This window comes from Zingiber officinale, chromosome 4A (assembly GCF_018446385.1).
Source record: "Zingiber officinale cultivar Zhangliang chromosome 4A, Zo_v1.1, whole genome shotgun sequence".
In the NCBI taxonomy this organism is placed as follows: domain Eukaryota; kingdom Viridiplantae; phylum Streptophyta; class Magnoliopsida; order Zingiberales; family Zingiberaceae; genus Zingiber; species Zingiber officinale.
In genome coordinates, this window is record NC_055992.1 from 53,405,863 (window position 1) to 53,425,466 (window position 19,604).

Below are 19,604 nucleotides of genomic sequence, written 5' to 3' on the forward strand. Positions count from 1 at the left end.
GATGACTATAGGAAGTTAATTAAGAGCGTGTGATCTTCCCCATCGGAAGGGGCACAATCTTATTAATGGACTTAGTGTCAAGTAATGGTATGCACTTAGGCACAACTAATAGTATCCTCCCCATCGGAGTCACTGCTATTATTTGTGTGACCAAAGGATACCAACTATTAATTTTATTTGTCAAAAAGTTAGGTTGACAAGATAATAAAATTAAATGGGTTAAAACCCTCCTTTTACAAATGTTGAATTTGTATACGTCCACACTATCGTGGCATACAAAATTCACGGTGGTTTGAGGTGTTGGTTAATTTAAAATAGTATTGTTTGAGGAATCAATATTATTCTAAATTTAGAGTTCTGACCAAAAGTTATTTGTGATTCTTAGGATGACTTTCAACCCACTGTCCATCATACTACAACAGAATAGACTTACTGGTCCTAACTACATAGATTGGAAAAGGAACTTGGACATTGTTTTTACTTCTGAAAGCTATAAGTTTGTATTGACTGAGCCTTGTCCTGATGCACCCACTGGTGAATCTACCCAAGAGGAGATTGAATATCATAGGAAATGGGTAAAGGCAGATGAGATGGCGCGGTGTTACATTTTGGCTTCAATGTCAAATGTATTGCAACATCAGCATCAAGATTTACCAACAGCTTATGAACAATCTTAAGGAACTCTTTGGTCATCAGGATCGGGCTTCTAGACAAGAACCCATGAGAAAGATAATGACAGCCACCATGCAAGAGGGTACTCTTGTGAGGGATCATATCCTAAAGATGATGGCTTATCTGAATGAGATACAGATCCTTGGAGGAGAAATTGATGGGGAAACCCAGATCGATATGATCCTCCAAACACTACCTAGAAGTTTTGAGCAATTCCGCCTGAATTACAATATGAATAAAAGGGTATATTCATTGGCGGAACTACTGACAGAACTTCAGGCAGTAGAAGGTTTGTTTCGTCACAATTCTCATATTCACTATGCTGAAAATGGTTCTACTTCTAAACCGAAAGGAAAGAAGAAGAAGAAACAAGTTGGTTCAGCAAAGAAAGTGAATAAATCTAGAGTACGGGACCTAAAGCTGGAATGAAGAAGCCGAAGGGCAAGTGCTTCATCTGCAAGCAGTCAGGGCATTGGAAGGCGGACTGTCCTCGTAGGAATCAGAACAACAAAGGTATATCTCATACTCTAGTTGTTGAAACATGTTTAGCGGTGTTATCTACCAGCACCTGGAGCCACTGATCATGTCTGCAATTCCTTGCAGGGGTTTCAGGAAACCCGACGACTATCTAAAGGAGAGATTACCATCTACATGGGCAATGCTACTAAGGTGGCAGCTGTTGCAGTGGAAGACGTCTACGTATCTTTTAGTAGAAAAAAATTTGGTTTTAAGAAATTGTCTTTATGTACCCAGTTTTAGAAAGAATTTAATTTCAGTTTCTAAACTGTTTTTAGATGGATATTCAGTTTCTTTTAGTAACGATGTAGTTATTAAGAAAAATAAAGTGATTATCTATTCTGGTGCATTAGTTGGCAATTTGTATACTTCAAATCCTATTTCTCCCACAAAGCAAAACATGAAAATTTATAACTCATCTTCTAACTCAAATAAGAGAAAAGAACCTTCGGAAATGAACCAAGCATATCTTTGGCATCTAAGGCTTGGTCATATTAACTTAAGTAGGATTCAGAGGCTTATAGCCGATGGACTTTTGGGTTCATTAGAGTTGGAAAATTTTCCAACTTGTGAATCTTGCTTGGAAGGTAAAATGACTAAGAGGCCTTTTAAGGCCAAGGGGTATAGAGCCAAAGAAGTGTTAGAATTGGTTCACTCTAATTTGTGTGGTCCTATGTCTGTCCAGGCAAGAGGTGGTTTTGAATATTTTGTCTCTTTCATAGACGATTATTCAAGATACGGATACATTTACCTAATGTGCCGAAAGTCCGAGTGCTTTGATAAGTTCAAAGAGTACAAGGCTGATGTGGAGAAATGACTAGGTAAAAGTATCAAGACACTACGGTCTGATCGTGGTGGCGAATACCTCTTAGGAGAGTTTAGGAATTACTTATCAGAGGCCAGGATTCAATCCCAACTGTCCGCACCTGGTACACCCCAACAGAATGGTGTGGCAGAAAGAAGGAATAGGACTCTTATGGAAATGGTTAGATCGATGATGAGTTATTCAGAATTACCAAATTCGTTTTGGGGATACGCTCTGGAAATAGCAGTGTACATTTTGAACTTAGTACCTTCTAAATCAGTTTCTACTACTCCCACAGAATTGTGGAATGGGCGAAAGCCCAGTCTAAGACATATTCGGATTTGGGGTAGTCCAACACATGTGCTGAAACCAGATGCTGATAAGTTAGAATCTCATACAGAAGTTCATGTGTTTGTGGGGTATCCCAGAGGAACGAAAGGTGGTTTATTTTATAGTCCTAAAGACCAGAAGGTCATTGTTAGCACCAATACCCAGTTTTTAGAAGAAAACTATATAATGGATCACAAGCCCAGTAGCAAAGTTGTTTTAGAAGAACTTAGAGAGGACACGTCTACTTCAGTACCAACAGTACAAGATGAAGTACCACAAGAGACTGCAACATGTGTCACACATGATACACAACCACAGACAGTGCCTCGTCGTAGTGGGAGGGTTGTAAGATAGCCTGAAAGATTCATGTTTTTGGGAGAGTCTTCAGACTTGATCTCGGGTAAACATGAACCTGATCCCCGAACATATGACGAAGCACTCCAAGATATAGATGCAGCATCATGGCAAAAGGCAATGAATTCTGAAATAGAGTCTATGTACTCTAATAAGGTCTAAGAGCTTGTAGAACCACCTGATGGTGTAAAAGCCGTTGGATGCAAGTGGATCTACAAAAGGAAAAGAGGGACAGACGGGAAGGTAGAAACCTTCAAAGCTAGGCTTGTTGCGAAAGGGTACACTCAGAAAGAGGGAATCGATTATGAGGAGACCTTTTCACCGGTAGTCATGCTTAAGTCTATCCGGATACTCTTATCCATTGCTGCTCATATGGATTATGAGATTTGGCAAATGGATGTCAAGACAGCTTTCCTTAATGGAAGTCTTGAAGAGAACATCCATATGAAGCAACCAGAAGGGTTTATTGAAAAAGGCAAAGAGCATCTAGTGTGTAAGCTCAATCGGTCCATTTATGGACTGAAGCAAGCTTCTAGGTCTTGGAACATCTGGTTTAATGAAGTAATCCAGTCATATGGATTTATTCAGAGTCAGGATGAGTCTTGTGTATACAAGAAGTGTAACGGAAACGTGGTGGTATTTCTTGTACTATACGTAGATGATATTTTGTTAATTGGCAACAATGTCAAGGTATTATCAGACGTAAGGGTATGGTTGTCCAAACAATTTGATATGAAGGACTTAGGAGATTGTGCACACATTCTTGGGATCAAAGTTATAAGGGATCGTAAGAAAAGAATGTTGTGTCTCTCCCAAGCTTCATATATAGATACAGTACTTGCTCGTTTTAGCATGCAGGATTCCAAGAAAGGTTTCTTACCTTTTAGGCATGGAATAGCTCTATCTAATGAGATGTCTCCACAAACATCAAAGGAGATAGAAGACATGAAAGCAGTTCCTTATGCTTCGGCTGTAGGAAGCCTTATGTATGCAATGCTATGTACGAGACCTGATATTTGTTTTGTCGTGGGCATGGTCAGCAGATATCAGAGTAACCCTGGACAAGGACATTGGACTGCGGTAAAGCATATATTAAAGTACCTGAGAAGGACTAGAGATTATATGCTAGTTTACCAAGCAGACGATTTGCTCCCTGTGGGTTACACGAATTCAGATTTCTAATCAGATAGGGACAACAGTAAGTCTACATCAGGCTATGTGTTTACTTTAGGAGGTGGAGCCATTTCATGGAGGAGTGTTAAGTAGAAATGCGTTTCGGACTCAACCATGGAAGCTGAGTATGTAGCAGCCTCTGAGGCAGCTAAAGAAGTAGTATGGCTCAGGAACTTTCTAATGGACTTAGATCTGATTCCTGGTTTGCCCAAAATCATCACAATTTATTGTGATAATAGCGGTGCAGTTGCAAACTCAAAGAAACCACGAGCTCATAAGGCAAGTAAACATATAGAGCACAAGTACCACCTGATAAGAGATATCATGAAGCGAGGAGAAGTTGTCATCGCCAAGATTGCATCAGCGGATAACCTGGCAGATCCTTTCACTAAGGCCCTTCCGGCGAAAGCTTTCGATCGGAATGTGGAGGGAATGGGAATCAGATGTATGGTAGAAGATATGGCAGCTTAGTCATTAGTATAAGTGGGAGATTGTTGGAGTGTATACTGAAAGCCTAAGCTTTTGTAAACATTTATTTTGAATAAAGAATCACATTTGGTCAAATTGTCTACATTTAGTTGTAGTTGTTCAATTAATTTATATTGTAGATAACATAGTATGTGGTGCTACATACAGAAGATGATGTTATCAGTACCTTATAAATTATAAACAATAGCTCACGACCAAAATGGAAAGGAACAAACCATTGGAAGGTCATAGTGTAATTAGGAATTAGTTTATCTTGACTATATAATTACACTAGTATACTTAGAGTGTATTGAGTAGGACCATTTGAGGTTGTTTCTTTTATACTGACTTTATAAAGGAACAAATACCTCAGTTATTATAGAAGTGTGTGCCCTTAATCCTAATATAATAACAAGCACATATATTTGATATTTATTTCTTTAATTTATCAATGGGTGAGATTTAGTTCGATAAATCAATAAGCCCGATAAGTTGGGAAATGATATCACTTATAGTGTGTGTTGTTGATTATAGAAGGAAAGTGTGTCCTAGTAATCTAGGTTGATAATGTCCCTAAGATGAGCTCATAAAGATTGTCATGTTAAACCCTGCAGGTGGACTTAGTCCGACATGACGATAAGGTTGAGTGGTACTATTCTTGGATGAAGATATTAATTAAATGAGTTATCAGTAACTCACTTAATTAGTGGACATTCGATATCTTAAACACAGGGAGACTAACACACTCATAATAAGAAGGAGCCCAAAAATGTAATTTGGGATTGGTGCGGTAGTTCAATAATAGTTCTCTAGTGGAATGAATTATTATTGATAAAATTAAGTTGTGTGTTCGGGGCGAACACGGGATGCTTAATTTTATCGGGAGACCAAAACCAATTCCTCCTCTCCGTCCCTATCGTAGCCTCTTATTTATAGAGTACTATACCCTCCTATACCCACCTTCGTACCCATGATATAGGGGTCGGCCAAGCTAGCATGTGGTTCAAGCTAGGGCCGGCCAAGCCTTGGTTCATGGGTGGTCGGCCCTAGCTTGAACCCAAGCTTAGGTGGCCGGCCCCCATTAAATTAAAAGGAGTTTTAATTTTAATTTTTATTATGTGGAAGATATAATTTATTAAAGAGAATTAAAATTAAAATATCTCTTTTAAAAGGATCTACAAAAGATTAAAGAAAGAGATTAGATCTCTTTCCTTATTTGTAGATTGGAAAGATATTTTATTTTTTTCTCTTTGAAAATTATTCACATGATAAAAAATTAAAATTATAGAAATTTCTTTTATCAACCATGAAGGGATTTTAAAGGAAAATTTTATTTTTTAAAATTTCCAAAAACAAATAAGGAAGTTTTAATTGTTGATTAAAAATTATCTTATTTGCTCTCCATGAGGTGGCCGACCATGATTAATTGATTAAGAAATTTTATTTAATTTTTCTTAATTAATTGTTGTCAAGGAAAGTTAAGGAAATTTTATTATAAATAAATTTCCTTATTTGCCAAAGCCAAGGAATATAAAAGAAGGGGTGGGGGTGCCTTCATGGGTTACAACCTCGATTATTCTCTCCCACTTTTCCTTGGTGTTGTGGCCGGCCAACCTCTCTCCCTCTCTTCCTCTTTGTGGTGGCCGAAACTCTTCCATTGCTTGGAGCTTTTGTGGTGGTCGGATACTATTTGGAGAAGAAGAAGAAGAAGGAGAGAAAGCTTGTATCCCTTGGAGTATTGGTTGGTGTTTTCTCTTCATCCTTGGTGAAGCTCTTGATTTGGCCGAACCTAGCAAGGAGGAGAAGAAGGTGTGTTGGTGATTTCTCATCTCGGAAGATCGTTGCCCACACAACGTCCGAGGTTAGAAGAGGAATACGGTAGAAGATCAAGAGGTCTTTCTAGAAGGTATAACTAGTAATTTTTCCTTTCCGCATCATACTAGTTATTTTTGGAAATAATACCAAATACAAGAGGCTTACGATTCTAGTGTTTTGAATTTATTTTCGATGTAGTGTTCTTATGTTAATTTCTTTTCCTTGTGATTTGATTGTTCCTTTCGATTAACCTAAAGTTATTTTAGGAAATTAAATATTAACTTTCCATAAAAGGTTTTGTCTAGTCGGTGGTGGTTGCTCCCATATCCAAGAAGGTCATGTGTCTCGCCATGTCAGTACTGGGAACCAATTATGGAAATTAATATTTAATGGAATTAATAACTTAGGTGATTTGGATCAAACGTGTTAAGTTCCGTAGGAGATCCAAGTCTAAACCTAAAAGAACAAATAGATTAAGTTTTGGATCAAACGTGTTAAGTTCCGCAGGCGATCCAAAATTTAATTTAAAAGAACACATGCTAGCTAGGAAAAAGTTCAGACCTATGTACAAAATTTTTGTACAATGGAACCTCTAAGTTTTCTGAGTAGCAACCAACATTATCCCTCCTATATGACGGGAGTGACATCAATATTCTTGATAGAGTGAGACCACGAAGTGCATGGCCATGCCCAAATGAGTCAATATGAGATATTGAGCTCATTTGATTTAGTGAGTCTACTTGGAGATCAAGATTTAGATTGGTCAGAGGATGACACGGTCTATGCCTCACATTGATCAATCTAGATGTCTAGGATAGAAGGACACTTGTCATATTTTGTGAGGAGTCACAATTAGTAGTCACAAGGTGATGTTGGATCTCAACATTCTTGTAACTTGGGTAGTAATGATGTGTTGCTAGATACCGCTCATTACTTATGCTCCTAAATGGGTTTAGGGGCATTGCCAACATTACAAGAACCTATAGGGTCACACACTAAGGACAATTAGATGGAGATTAGGTTCATATGATGAACCAAGAGGATTAGATTCATGTGATGAATCAAATTGGATTAAGAGTAATCCTAATTGGGCTAATTGAGTTGGACTCAAGTTGATTCATGTGATCAATGAGTCTAATCTAGATTATGACTCATTTAATCAATTTAATTAAATGAATTAGATTCATTATATTAAATTGGTTTGAATCAAATGGTTAGATTAGATCAACCATGAGAGAGATTTGGTCAAGTTTGACTTGACTTGAGAAGGAAGATGAAAGGTCAAGTTTGACTTGACCATTTGCCACCTCATTTGTGAGTTGGCATTAAGTGGCCAATGATGATATGCCACATCATCATAGTTAGCACATGTGTGTGCCACCTAATGGAGGTTACAAATCCCCTCTTTAATGGCCACATTAAATATGAATGGAGGTTACAATTCCATGTAGTGGCCGGCCACTTTTGTGATGAATGGAATTTTGATTTCATTTCAAGGCATTCATTCTATCTTCTTCCTCCTAGAGCTCTTGCTTCTCTCCCTCTCATCCTACCTTGGTCGAACCTTACCAAGGTGCTAGCACACCTTTGTGTTAGGTTTCTCCACCTAGTTTGTTCGTGTGGATACTTCTAGAGGATTATCTACTTTGACAATCTTGAGATCCGGCACCTTAGACGAGCGGGATTCGCGAAGGGCGCGCATCAAGGGTAAAGGCTCTTCTCCTAGTGTAGATCTAGGCTTTAGTAAACTCGTACTCGTATTTTGTTTTATTTTACTTCGCACGGATCCGGTGGCTTGGGGTTTCGGGGTTTCCGCGACGCGAAAAAGTGGTTTTCGCGGCCCAAAAAACCCAATATATTTACTATTAGATGAGCAGCTATACATGTTTAGCATTTCAGTATGTTTGATTCCTTTATTATTAGATGAGCATGTGTAGTATTTCTTTTAAAGCATTCAGTTTTTAGATTTCTTCCTATTCACATGCATATTCGAGTTTTGTGAGTTAGATAGCGCTTACTAAGCATTCTGCTTATAGTTGCATTTTCCTCTTACTGCAGATAAAGGAAAGGAAAAGTTATAGTGAAGGAAGGCGACAAGGAGGTGTGGATGGATGTATGATGTCTGGACTATGGAATCCTTGGGATTTAGTTTAAAAATTCATTAAAATTTTGTATTCAGAATGTTGGAACTATTCTTTCATGTTGCTGGATTTTCTTATCGAATATTTTATGTTTTAGAATTCTTCCTTCTATTTGCTATGCACATTAGTTCCGCTAATTGAGTTGTATCACTGTTGCATGCATATACTGATTGATATATTTTAGTTGTGAACATATGCTTGAGTAGAATGACAAGATGAGTTAATTATGTTTCAGTTGTTACTAATTGCATATTTCTCATTTTTGAGAGTTTTAAGTTTTGATGTTTACATGTGAGTAACTCTAGTTAAGTAAAGTTAGTAGTCCAGTAGCGTCCCACCCTCACAGACTAGTAGGGAGGAGGGTGGGGTCGTTACAAGTTGGTATCAAAGCAATTCTCATTCTCTAGCATCACACACACATCAACATCAGCCTTGCCGTCTTCAAGTAAGAAAGTACTTAAATTTTTATTTAGTATGCCTTTCCTTATTTGTAGTATAGAGAAATCCTTAGAAATATTTGCTTATATGTGCTTGAGTGAGATAAAAGTTCTTGTTTTGTTTTTCTATGCTTGTATATATATGTCTAGAAAGAATAGGGATGATTTCAGGCTTTTTCCTCTTTCTGCATAATAAGATGTTAAGAAGAGGGCATCCCCATACCGCCCGTACTGAGGACCCAGCACAGGAGAACGAAGAGCCCAGAACAATTGAACCTGATCTCTCTGAAGTTGTTGCTCAACTCCAGAGACAAGTGGCAGAGCAGCAACAAGTGATCGTTAATCTTATGGCTAATCGGCAACTAGTCACTCCCACTCCTCCAACTATCAATGTGGAGACCCCAGTGGTGACTGAAGTTCCACCAGCCGCCCTAAAAATCGCCACAACACCTAAAAGACAAGAAGCATATCTGATACAGTGGCTGAAGCTGAAGCCAGAGAGTTTCTCAGGCACGACTGAGCCCTGGGATGCTTAGGCTTGGTTTAAGACACTGGAGAGCATCATGGAGCTTCTTGACTAGCCAGAAGTCGAGAAGGTCAAGTGTGCCTCTTTCTACCTATCTGGAGATGCTCGTTTGTGGTGGGAGAGAGTTAAGAGCAAGAGAGTAGTCAATCAGATGAGCTGGGCTGACTTCGAGACAGAGTTTTACGAAGAATTCTTCTGCCAACGGTTACCAATAAACATTATGAGGAGTTTATAGAATTCAAACAAGGTGACCTATCAGTGGAAGAAGCAGTAAAGAGATTCAATAGGCTAGCTCGTCTCTGCCCAGAGCTAGTAAGTATAGAGAAAGAACGAGTCAGATTGATGCTCCGAATGCTGAGGCCAGAAATAGCACTTAACGTGAGTAGTGGAACTCACCGACCACAGACTGGTGAAGAGCTGGTCAGCAGGGCATTAGTCGCTGAGCACTATCTGAACAACATCAAGGCACAACAAATGAAATTCAAGCCAGTCAAGATAGAGGACAAGGCAACAGGGAGTCGGAAACCCCAGACAAGTAAGCAGAACTGGAAGGGCAAAGATAACAAGAGGAAGTGATAGAATATAGGAGGTAGCCAAAAGGGAGGTCCAACAGACAAGAAGGCTAAACTCCCTCCCTGTCCCAAATGTGGAAGACTACATCCAGGAGCCTGTCTTTTGGGTATGACTGGATGTTATTCGTGTGGTCAAGAAGGACACCTGGCTAAGGCATGTCCTAACAAGCTCAAAGCACCTCAGTAACAGGCAGTGCAATATGGGAACAAGTCTCAGTTACACTACATGCCTGCAACTCTGGACGGACCTCAGCTCAGTCAAGGAAGATGTTCGGGTAGTCTGTGAGTATCCAGAGGTATTTCCAGAAGAGCTACCTGGACCACCTCCCAACAGAGAAGTGGAGTTTGAAATTAAGTTGGTTCCTGGTACCGGTACTATTTCAAAATCTCCGTATCGGATGTCTCCAGCAGAACTGAAAGAGCTACAAGAACAACTTCAGGAGCTGCTTGACAAAGGTTCATTCGCCCTAGTCATTCACCATGGGGAGCTCCAGTGTTGTTCGTCAAGAAGAAAGATGGATCTATGCGGATGTGAATAGATTATAGAGCGTTGAACAAAGTGACAATTAAGAACAAGTACCCTCTTCCCAGAATAGATGATTTATTTGATCAGTTAAAGGGGGCAACGGTGTTCTCTAAGATAGACCTGCGCTCTGGGTACCATCAGTTGAAAGTGAAAGAAGGTGATATACTCAGAACAACTTTCAGGACTAGATATGGACACTACGAGTTTGTAATCATGCCTTTTGGTGTGACAAATGCACCTGCAGTCTTCATGGACTTAATGAACAGAGTGTTCAGAGAATACCTTGACAAATTTGTCATCGTGTTCATCGACGACATTCTGATCTATTCAAGAGCCCCAGAGGAGCATGACACGCACTTGAGAATAGTACTACAAACCCTTCAGCAAAAGCAGCTTTATGCTAAATTCTCAAAGTACGAGTTCTGGTTAGAGCAGGTGGCGTTTCTAGGTCACATCATTTCTAAATAAGGTATCCAAGTGGATCCTGCCAAAATAGAAGCGGTCAACAACTGGTGTAGACCCAAGAACGCTAGGGATATCAGAAGTTTCCTTGGTTTATCTGGGTATTACAGAAAGTTCGTGGAGGACTTTTCCAGGATAGCCTCTCCACTAATAGCTCTCACTAAAAAGAACAAGAAGTTTGAATGGTCAAACAAATGTGAGCAAAGCTTGCAAGTATTGAAGAAAAGACTGACTAGTGCTCCCATTCTGACTGTTCCAGAGAGTGACAAGAGTTTTGACATATACAGTGATGCTTCCAAGATGGGCCTCGGAGCTGTTCTCATGCAGGAAGGGAAAATTATAGCTTATGTTTCCAGACAACTCAAAGACTATGAGAAGAACTACCTCACTCATGATCTTGAGCTGACAGCTGTGGTTTTTTCACTAAAACTCTGGCGACATTATTTGTATGGAGTCCAGTGTAGAATCTTCACCGACCATCAGAGCTTGAAGTATTTCTTTACTTAGAAAGATTTAAACATGAGACAGTACAGGTGGCTAGAGTTGGTTAAAGATTATGACTGTGAAATCCTCTACCACCCAGGTAAAGCTAACAAAGTGGCAGATGCACTAAGTCGAAAGTCCAGTGCAACTCTGATGCACTTGTCATCATTAGCACTGCCACTGCAGAAGGAACTGTTAGATTTTGGAGTTGAAATTGTTTATGGGCAACTCTCTGCATTGACCTTAGAGTCAACCCTGCTTGAGGATATACAGAGAAAGAAAAGTGAAGATCCAGATATCCAGAAGATCAAACAAGGGATACAAAAAGAAGAAAATCCAAAGTTTCGGGTATCAGACAGTGGAGTTCTTTATCAAGGGAGCCGCCTTTGTGTTCCCAATGATGAGGAATTGAGAAGGAAGATTCTAGAAGAAGATCAAAGTACACCGTACTCTATGCATCCTGATTCCACCAAGATGTATCAAGATTTGAAGCAGAGATTCTGGTGGTCTGGACTCAAAAGAGATGTTGTAAAATATATCAGTACCTGCCTGACATGTCAGAGGGTCAAAGAAGAGCACCAGAGACCCGGAGGAGTTCTACAGCCTCTCTCAATACCAGAGTGGAAGTGGGAAGAAATATCCATGGACTTTATAACAGGTCTTCTAAGAACTACTAATGGATATGATGTGATATGGGTGATAGTGGACAGATTGACCAAGTCTGCCCATTTTCTAGCCATCAAGGTGTCCCACTCTATAGAGCAGTTGGCACAGCTATATGTTAAGGAAGTGATCAGACTTCATGGAGTCCCGAAGTCTATAATTTCTTATAGAGATGGGCGCTTCACCTCTCATTTTTAGGAGTGTGTTCAAAATACATTAGGCACCAAACTCAGGTTCAGCACAGCCTTCCATCCCTAGACTGATGGACAGACAGAGCGAGTAAATCAGATTTTAGAAGACATGCTCAGGGCTTGTGCATTAGATTTTAAAGGCAGTTGGTGCAAGTATCTGTACTTAGCTGAATTCGCCTACAACAATAGCTACCAGGCCACTGTCAAGATGGCACCTTATGAGACATTGTATGACCGGAAGTGTAAATCACCCATATGCTGGCTGGAGACTGGAGAAAGAAAAGAGATGGAATCAGAAATAGGTAGGCAGACTGAAATGATAGATGAAACCACTCAGGCTATTCAGAAGATCAGACAGAGAATTAAGACTACCCAGAGTAGGCAGAAAAGTTATGCTGACACACAGCGTAGGCCACTTGAATTCCAAGTGGGGGATTCAGTTTTTCTCAAAGTTGCACCTATGAAGGGGGTGATGAGATTTGGCAAAAAGGGCAAGTTAAATCCCCGCTACGTAGGACCCTATCCGATCACAGAGAGGATTGGGAAAGTAGCTTACAAGCTGGACTTACCATAGGACATGTCAGCAATACACAATGTATTTCATGTCTCCATGCTAAAGAAGTGTCTCCATGACCCTAATCAGGTGATTCAGTCTCAGTCAGTGCAGATCCAGGAGGATCTTAGCTATGAGAGCAAACCTACACAAATAGTGGACAGAGAAGTTAAGAAACTAAGGAACAAAGAAGTACCACTAGTGAAGGTCATCTGGCAGAACCAGAAGCACGAGGAAGTTACTTGGGAGCGTGAGGACAGCATGAGACAGAAATATCCAGAATTATTCTAAGTTCGAGGACGAACTTTTTATAAGGTATGGGGAATTGTAACAACCCAAATTTCCTCATTTCGAGTCCTAATAGTGCTTGAAAATATTTAGAAATGCTTTAGAAATATTCTAGAGAATTTTAGAAATTTTTAGAGTATTTTTATGTAATTTTTGGAGTTTATTTGATATTTTTACCAAAAGAAAGAAGTTGCAAAAAAATAAAGAGGTTCGGCCGAGGTTCGAACCCGCGACCTCTGACCGATCCAAGACTTAAATGAAGCGCGATGACCAAGAACCCAGCAGGGTTGTGCTGATAAAATAGATAGTGAAATTAATTTAAGCAATAGTAGATAACAGAGTACTCTAGTTATAAAGGGAGATTAAGAGAGAACTTAGGGATAATTTTGGCCGTGACCTAAACCCCTTCCTCTCCTTTGTCTCGCGTGCGGCAGCGGTGCTTGGGTGGAAGACGAAGCCGAAGCTAGGGCTTCGTCTCTGGTGGCCGGCGAAGGGCAAATCCCGTGAGCTCTTCACGGAATAGAGACCTTCTCGTCGAGGGAATCCGTAGGCACGAAGGAAAGGTTGGATTTTCAAGCTCTCTGAAACCCTAGAAGCTTCTCTTCACGGTTGTGAGTCTAAGAACCAAGGTAAGTGCTTCTCACCTGCGGTAGGAGTAGCTTTTTGAGGTTGTTTCTTCTTGTTTGTCCAAAGCATGATGTAGGGAGCAATGTATTTGATGTTGCTTCCGTGAATCTCAAAGAAAGGAAATATATTTGTTTGTGGTTGTTTCTCGAGGCTTTAAATTTAGTATTTCAGTTTTTGAGTTAGATTAGCTATTTGTGACCTTGATGAGCAGGATCGATACATATGAAATCTAGCAATTTTCGGTTTTTGTTGCCGTGGCACTGAACATGAAGAACAATTATGGTTTTAGGTTTTCAGTAGCAATTTTCCTTACTAGTTGCATTTTTGGTCCCTTTTGGTTTCCTTGCCGTGGTACAGAACACGAGGAATGGTTGTGGTTTTTTTTTTTTGAAACTTGCTGCCATGAAACTTAATTCAGAATGTTTAGATTTGGAGATGAACAAATTGTTTATTTTTGAATGGCTATGTGTAGCATGTTGGGATTTTCGGGCCGCAAAAACCATTGCGTTGCGGAAACCCCGAAACCCCCCGGCACCGGATCCGTGCGAAGAATAAAATTTCGTAAAACTTTGAGTATGAGTTTTCTAACCTAGATCTACACTAGATCTACAAAGGAGAAGAGTTTACCCTTGATGAGAAGCCCTTCGCGTAATCCCGCTCGTCCTAGGTTCGCCGGATCTCGAGAGTATCAAAGTAGATACTCCTCTATGTGTATCCACACAAGCAAGAGATGGAGAAAACCATACAAAAGATGTGCTACACCTTTGATGGTCACGGCAAGGAGGAGGAGAGGGAGAGAAGAAACCTTGAGAGGAAGAAGAAGATGGAGTTACCACACAAAATGAAACTCCTTTTCACCATTAAGTGGTCGGCCACTATTCATGGGAGGTTATATACTCCATGGGATTTCAAGAGTCAAAAACTCTTGATCTTCCTCATGAGGTGGCACACACATGTGCTAGCCTTAATGATGTGGCACATCATCATTAGCCACTTAATGTCAACTCACCAATGAGGTGGCAAATGGTCAAGTCAAACTTGACCCTTCATCTTCCTCTCAAGTCAAGTCAAGTCAAACTTGACCACTTCTCTCTCCCTTGGTTGATCTAATCTAACCATTGGTTCAAGTTAATTTTAATTTAATGAATCTCTATTCATTGAATTAAATTAATTAAATGAGTCTAAGTCCAAATTAGACTCACTTAACACATGAACCAAATTGAGTCCAACTCAATTAGCTCAATTTGGATTACTCTTAATCCAATTTGGTTCATCACATAGACCTAATCTTTTAGGTTCATCAAATGAACCTAATGTCCATCTAATTGCCCTTTGTGTGTGACCCTATAGGTTCTTATAACGTTGGCAATGCTCCTAAACCCATTTAGAAGCATAAGTAATGAGCGGTATCTAGCAACACATCATTACTACCCAAGTTATAAGAATGTTGAGATCCACTACAACAAAATCCTCATTTAACAACACTGAAACGACAACAATTTTATACCAAATCGTTGTTGTTTTGCCTTTTAACAACTGGTTTAACAAAAACCATTGTCTTTTAGCAGTTTTTTTGGCCTACAACAACGGCTTCTAAAAACCGTTGTCTATTTATGTTTTTTTGGAGCTACGACAACGGTTTTTAAAGGCTACAACAACAGTTTTTGAAAATTGTTGTCTTTGTGCACTTTTCTGGAATTACTACAATGATTTTTGAAAACCGTTGTCTATTAAATGATATTGAATACCGGTGTTTTTTTCCTTCTCCATTTTTCCCCTTCGCTAATTTTTGCCGCCGCTTTTTATCTTTCCCTCTCCCCGAAAGTTTTTTGCCGCCGCATTCCCCCCTTTACCTTCTCAATCCCTAAGCATCTCCGTCCCTCTTTTCTCACAATCTCTCGCTCATCAGAGTCGCGCAGGACCAACAGCAGCCGGGAAGAGCGATCGCAGGGTTACAGCGAGGGTCTGGATCATGGGAGTGTGCGCAACGGAGGCCAGGACGCAAGCGGACACCCCCCCCCCCAAGGACGGCTAAATAACAGGTCGACTAACCTACAAAGGAGATATCTTGACTTCACATATCCGCTCTTCCATGACGTACGAAGAAGACCAGGACCATGTGAGTGATCTGCTTTGAAACCCTACTCTTGTTCCATTCATTACATATGGCTTGGTCTTTGGATTTACCCTTCTGGATTTTGCACACTTTTTCAAGAGATCAGCAGGTTGTGGACTTTAAGAAAGTGGATGCCCATGTTCACCAATTCAAAGGCAGTAGTGCCAGGTTTTCGTTCTTTGTTTTCTTCCTCCTTGTTCATTTTTAAAGCAGATATGCTTTAGATCCTCAAGATTTGAATTTTGCTCATGGAAACTAGCTAGTAACAAGATGATACTTGCAACTGATTCAAAATCCCTTTTTTTCCTTCGCCTTGCAGCATTGGTGCCCAAAGGGTTAAAAATGTTTGCATGGCCTTCTGCAATTACTGCGAGGAAATGGACCACGAAGGGTTAGTTTGTCTTCATGGTCACTCAATTTGAATCATCTAGTGACTTGCTGTCAAAAAATTTGTTTGTGTAGATGCCTCACATGTCTCCAACAACTTAAGCAGGAGTATTTTCTAGTGAAGAACAAGTTGGAAACTTTATTTAAGGTAATGATCATGTAGCTTTGGTTGGAGGTATTCTTGGTAATGCCATGAATCTTATACTAAAATTTTGTATGATAGCTGGAGTAGCAGATTGTGGCTGCTGGTGGATCAATCCCCATGATGTGGTAGTTCTACTTGCTGAGTGTCTTGTTAAGAGGTGGTGGTAGGAAGTGATGTTCAGGTTCTTTGTTCCTTACCATATGCTATGTGCTTTCTTTGTTGTTCTCCTGTTTCACTTGTCCCACTCATGGGAAAAACATCAAACATCTCCTTTTAGTAGTGGATTTAAAGGATGCTAATTAATGCTGTTTATCTCCCTTCATGATGTAAATTGACTCTGCATGCACCATTTTATGGCAAAAGCTCCATTTTCTGTAATGATGTGGTTGGTAAGACTTGTTTATCTTGTGTGCTTCTTGAATGATCTTGAGGTTTTCATGATAATTCAATTATGGCCAGGCACTACACAAGTAAATGAGATAGAACTGACTGTTGTCCTTTCATTTGTGATTGCATGCCTCTCTATTCATATACAAGTTCTAAAGTAGACACTTTCCTAGAGCTTTTGCAATATGTTTTTTTTTCCTACTACACTTTAGTTTAAAAACTTATATTTACTTATTTGGATAATAGGAATTTAATATTAATCATTAAAACATCACATATCAAAAAATATCACTACTTATGATATATCAATGGATTATAATCAATTTACTCATCCGGTTAATTGATACCGAGAACATAATTTAAATCAATTGGATCATATTTGGCATATATCAATTTTTCCCCCATTTATTTTATTTTTCATAATTTAATTTTGAATTGATACCTATGTTTCCAGGTTGGTAAGCACATCCTTGTGTTGACTTTAGAGATTGAAAATTGATGTAATTAGCATGTTTTTCTGGTGCTATAATCCAATGATATAATTTATTCTTCCAATGCGAGTAAACATTGTCAGATTCCTTTATACTCCTTTATGTATCCAATTTCTTATGATTATTTCTAATTGCCTTCTCATTTTTCCGGTCGTAGAGATCGAGCAGATCGAAGAAATACTTGCAATGCCGAATGGAAAGGTTAGTTTGCATCTAGTTTAACTTTTTCTCTCTTAATGGAATATTCTTGAGATAGAAATGAGTGCAAAATAAGTCTGTTAATATCTTAATTGTCTCAGAAGAGTCAATTGTGTCACTTGTGCTGGGCTACTGTATAATTTGAATACTTAATTCTATCTTTTTCCCTCTGCTTGACATTATAATTGTTTCTCTTTGAAAGTGCCCTTAATCTTAGTCCTTCATCTCCTATTGACTTTATTCACAGATTATTAGTCTTGATGAAGCTCATACCTCTTGGGTGCTTGACAGATAAGTAGATTAGAAATCTTTATTTTCTTAAACACACTAATGGTTTTATTTTGTTTCCAAAAACTTGATGGTGGAACAAGACCTATCAGAGCTTAGTTTCTGCAATGCTACAACAGATTTATCCGAGAATCCCTTATCCCTCCTTTGAGATAATAATTGTTGATTAAGAATCACCCGCTAGTGGGAATTTAATGAAGCCCTTGATTAAGTTGTATCCGCTATTACTTGAATAAGTTGATTAAAGTTGCAAGTTGAGCCTGCACTTTCACTAAGACTAGAAACTTTATACTTTAATCAAGTAGTAGCTTCTTGATGGAGTTTATTTAGCATATAAAACTCATTTAAGATTTATGTTTGTGTTCAATGTTTTTTTGACCTCATACTTGTTATAATTTTTGGTTTATAATGCAGTATTGGATCTTATTTAACATTGTTTAAATTTTAAAGTATGTATTTAAATAGATATATAACAAGTAGCCTTATTGAAGAAACTATAGTGCCAAAGAGGAACATTATTGCAGTCATTCAAAGGTTCAATATCCAAGTTAGCAATTTGACTCAAGTAAGTTTTACAATAGCTTCTTTATATAACTATATTTACATATTAGATTTTCCCTTGAACTGTTGTCAATCAATAGAATAATGATGCACTACCATGATCTCATCTACCAATTCTCTTTAAATGCTCTCTGATGTCGATCTCTCCATTCACTCATTTCAGCACCAACAAAGAGCTAGCTTCATATACATCAACAATCACCCTATTCTTCAGGTAAGATATATAGATAGACTTTTATTTTTTAAATTTTCTTCTATACCTGTGCTATCAATGTTGTTTTCTTACATGTAGAACTACAATAAACAGAAAGAAAGGTAGCAGTATTCAGATCGACATTTGCTTGCCGCCAAACGCAAAACCACAATCAAAAAGCATGAAGAAGTCTACCAAGGATCATAATGGTAAAGCCATGATACCAATGAGGAAATTGATAATGGAAGTGTGGGAGTTTGCCAGAGAGGACACAGACAGGGTGACCTTTTCCCTCAAGTTTGGCTTGGCTTGCCTCCTCGTCTCCCTTCACATTCTCATCCAAGCACCTTATCAAGTCTTCGGCACCAACTTCATATTGGAAAAGGTTGGTATGAAAAAATAAGCAAGTGAGAAAGAGGAGTCCAATGAAATCCTACAAGTTGAAGATTGTGATGGGACTTGGGTTGATAATAATTAAGTGCAATCCTACATGGCATGAACCACCATTAAAAGTTTCTAGTCTTTTGGCTATTGTTCATTAGTTGTAAATAGAGTTTATTTATTTATTTGTATTGGGAAAAATTTTATTTGAACATGAGATATGTTTCTTCTTTTATGATTGTAATTCTTGTATAACTAACATTTTGAATGATATTGATGTGGGAATATTCTTTCTTGATTATGATTCTTTATTATATATTTAAATTGAAATATGATATATTGGTATTAAAAGATAATAATTTAAAAGACAACGGTTTAAAATCATTATTGTTGTCTATCACCCTCAAAGACAACGGTTAAAAATCATTGTCGTAGCCCCAAAAACAATTGTAACTTGCAGAAAAATGCTCTAATTAACAACGATTTTAAACCGTTGTCTTTTCATTCAAAGACAACGGTTTAAAACCGTTATCGTAGCCCGCCACTTTTAACAACACTGCCAATTACAACGGTTTTAAAGGGCATACGACAACGGTTTTTAACGGTTGCCTTTTAATATTTTTGTTGTAATGATTCAACATCACCTTGTGACTACTAATTGTGACTGCTCACAATATATGACATTGTCCTTCTATCCTTGACATCTAGATTGATCAATATGAGGCATAGACCGTGTCATCCTCTAATCAATCTAAATCTTGAACTCTAAGTAGACTCACTCAATCAAATGAGCTCAATATCTCATATTGACTCATTTGGGCATGGCCATGCACTTCATGGTCTCACTTTATCAAG

The 19,604-nt window shown here is 38.7% G+C and overlaps 1 pseudogene; it reads left to right on the forward strand.

Moving 5' to 3' along the window:
• Positions 1 to 15,767: 15,767 nt before the first annotated feature.
• On the forward strand, positions 15,768 to 16,529 carry LOC121972396 (annotated as a pseudogene).
• Positions 16,530 to 19,604: the final 3,075 nt, after the last annotated feature.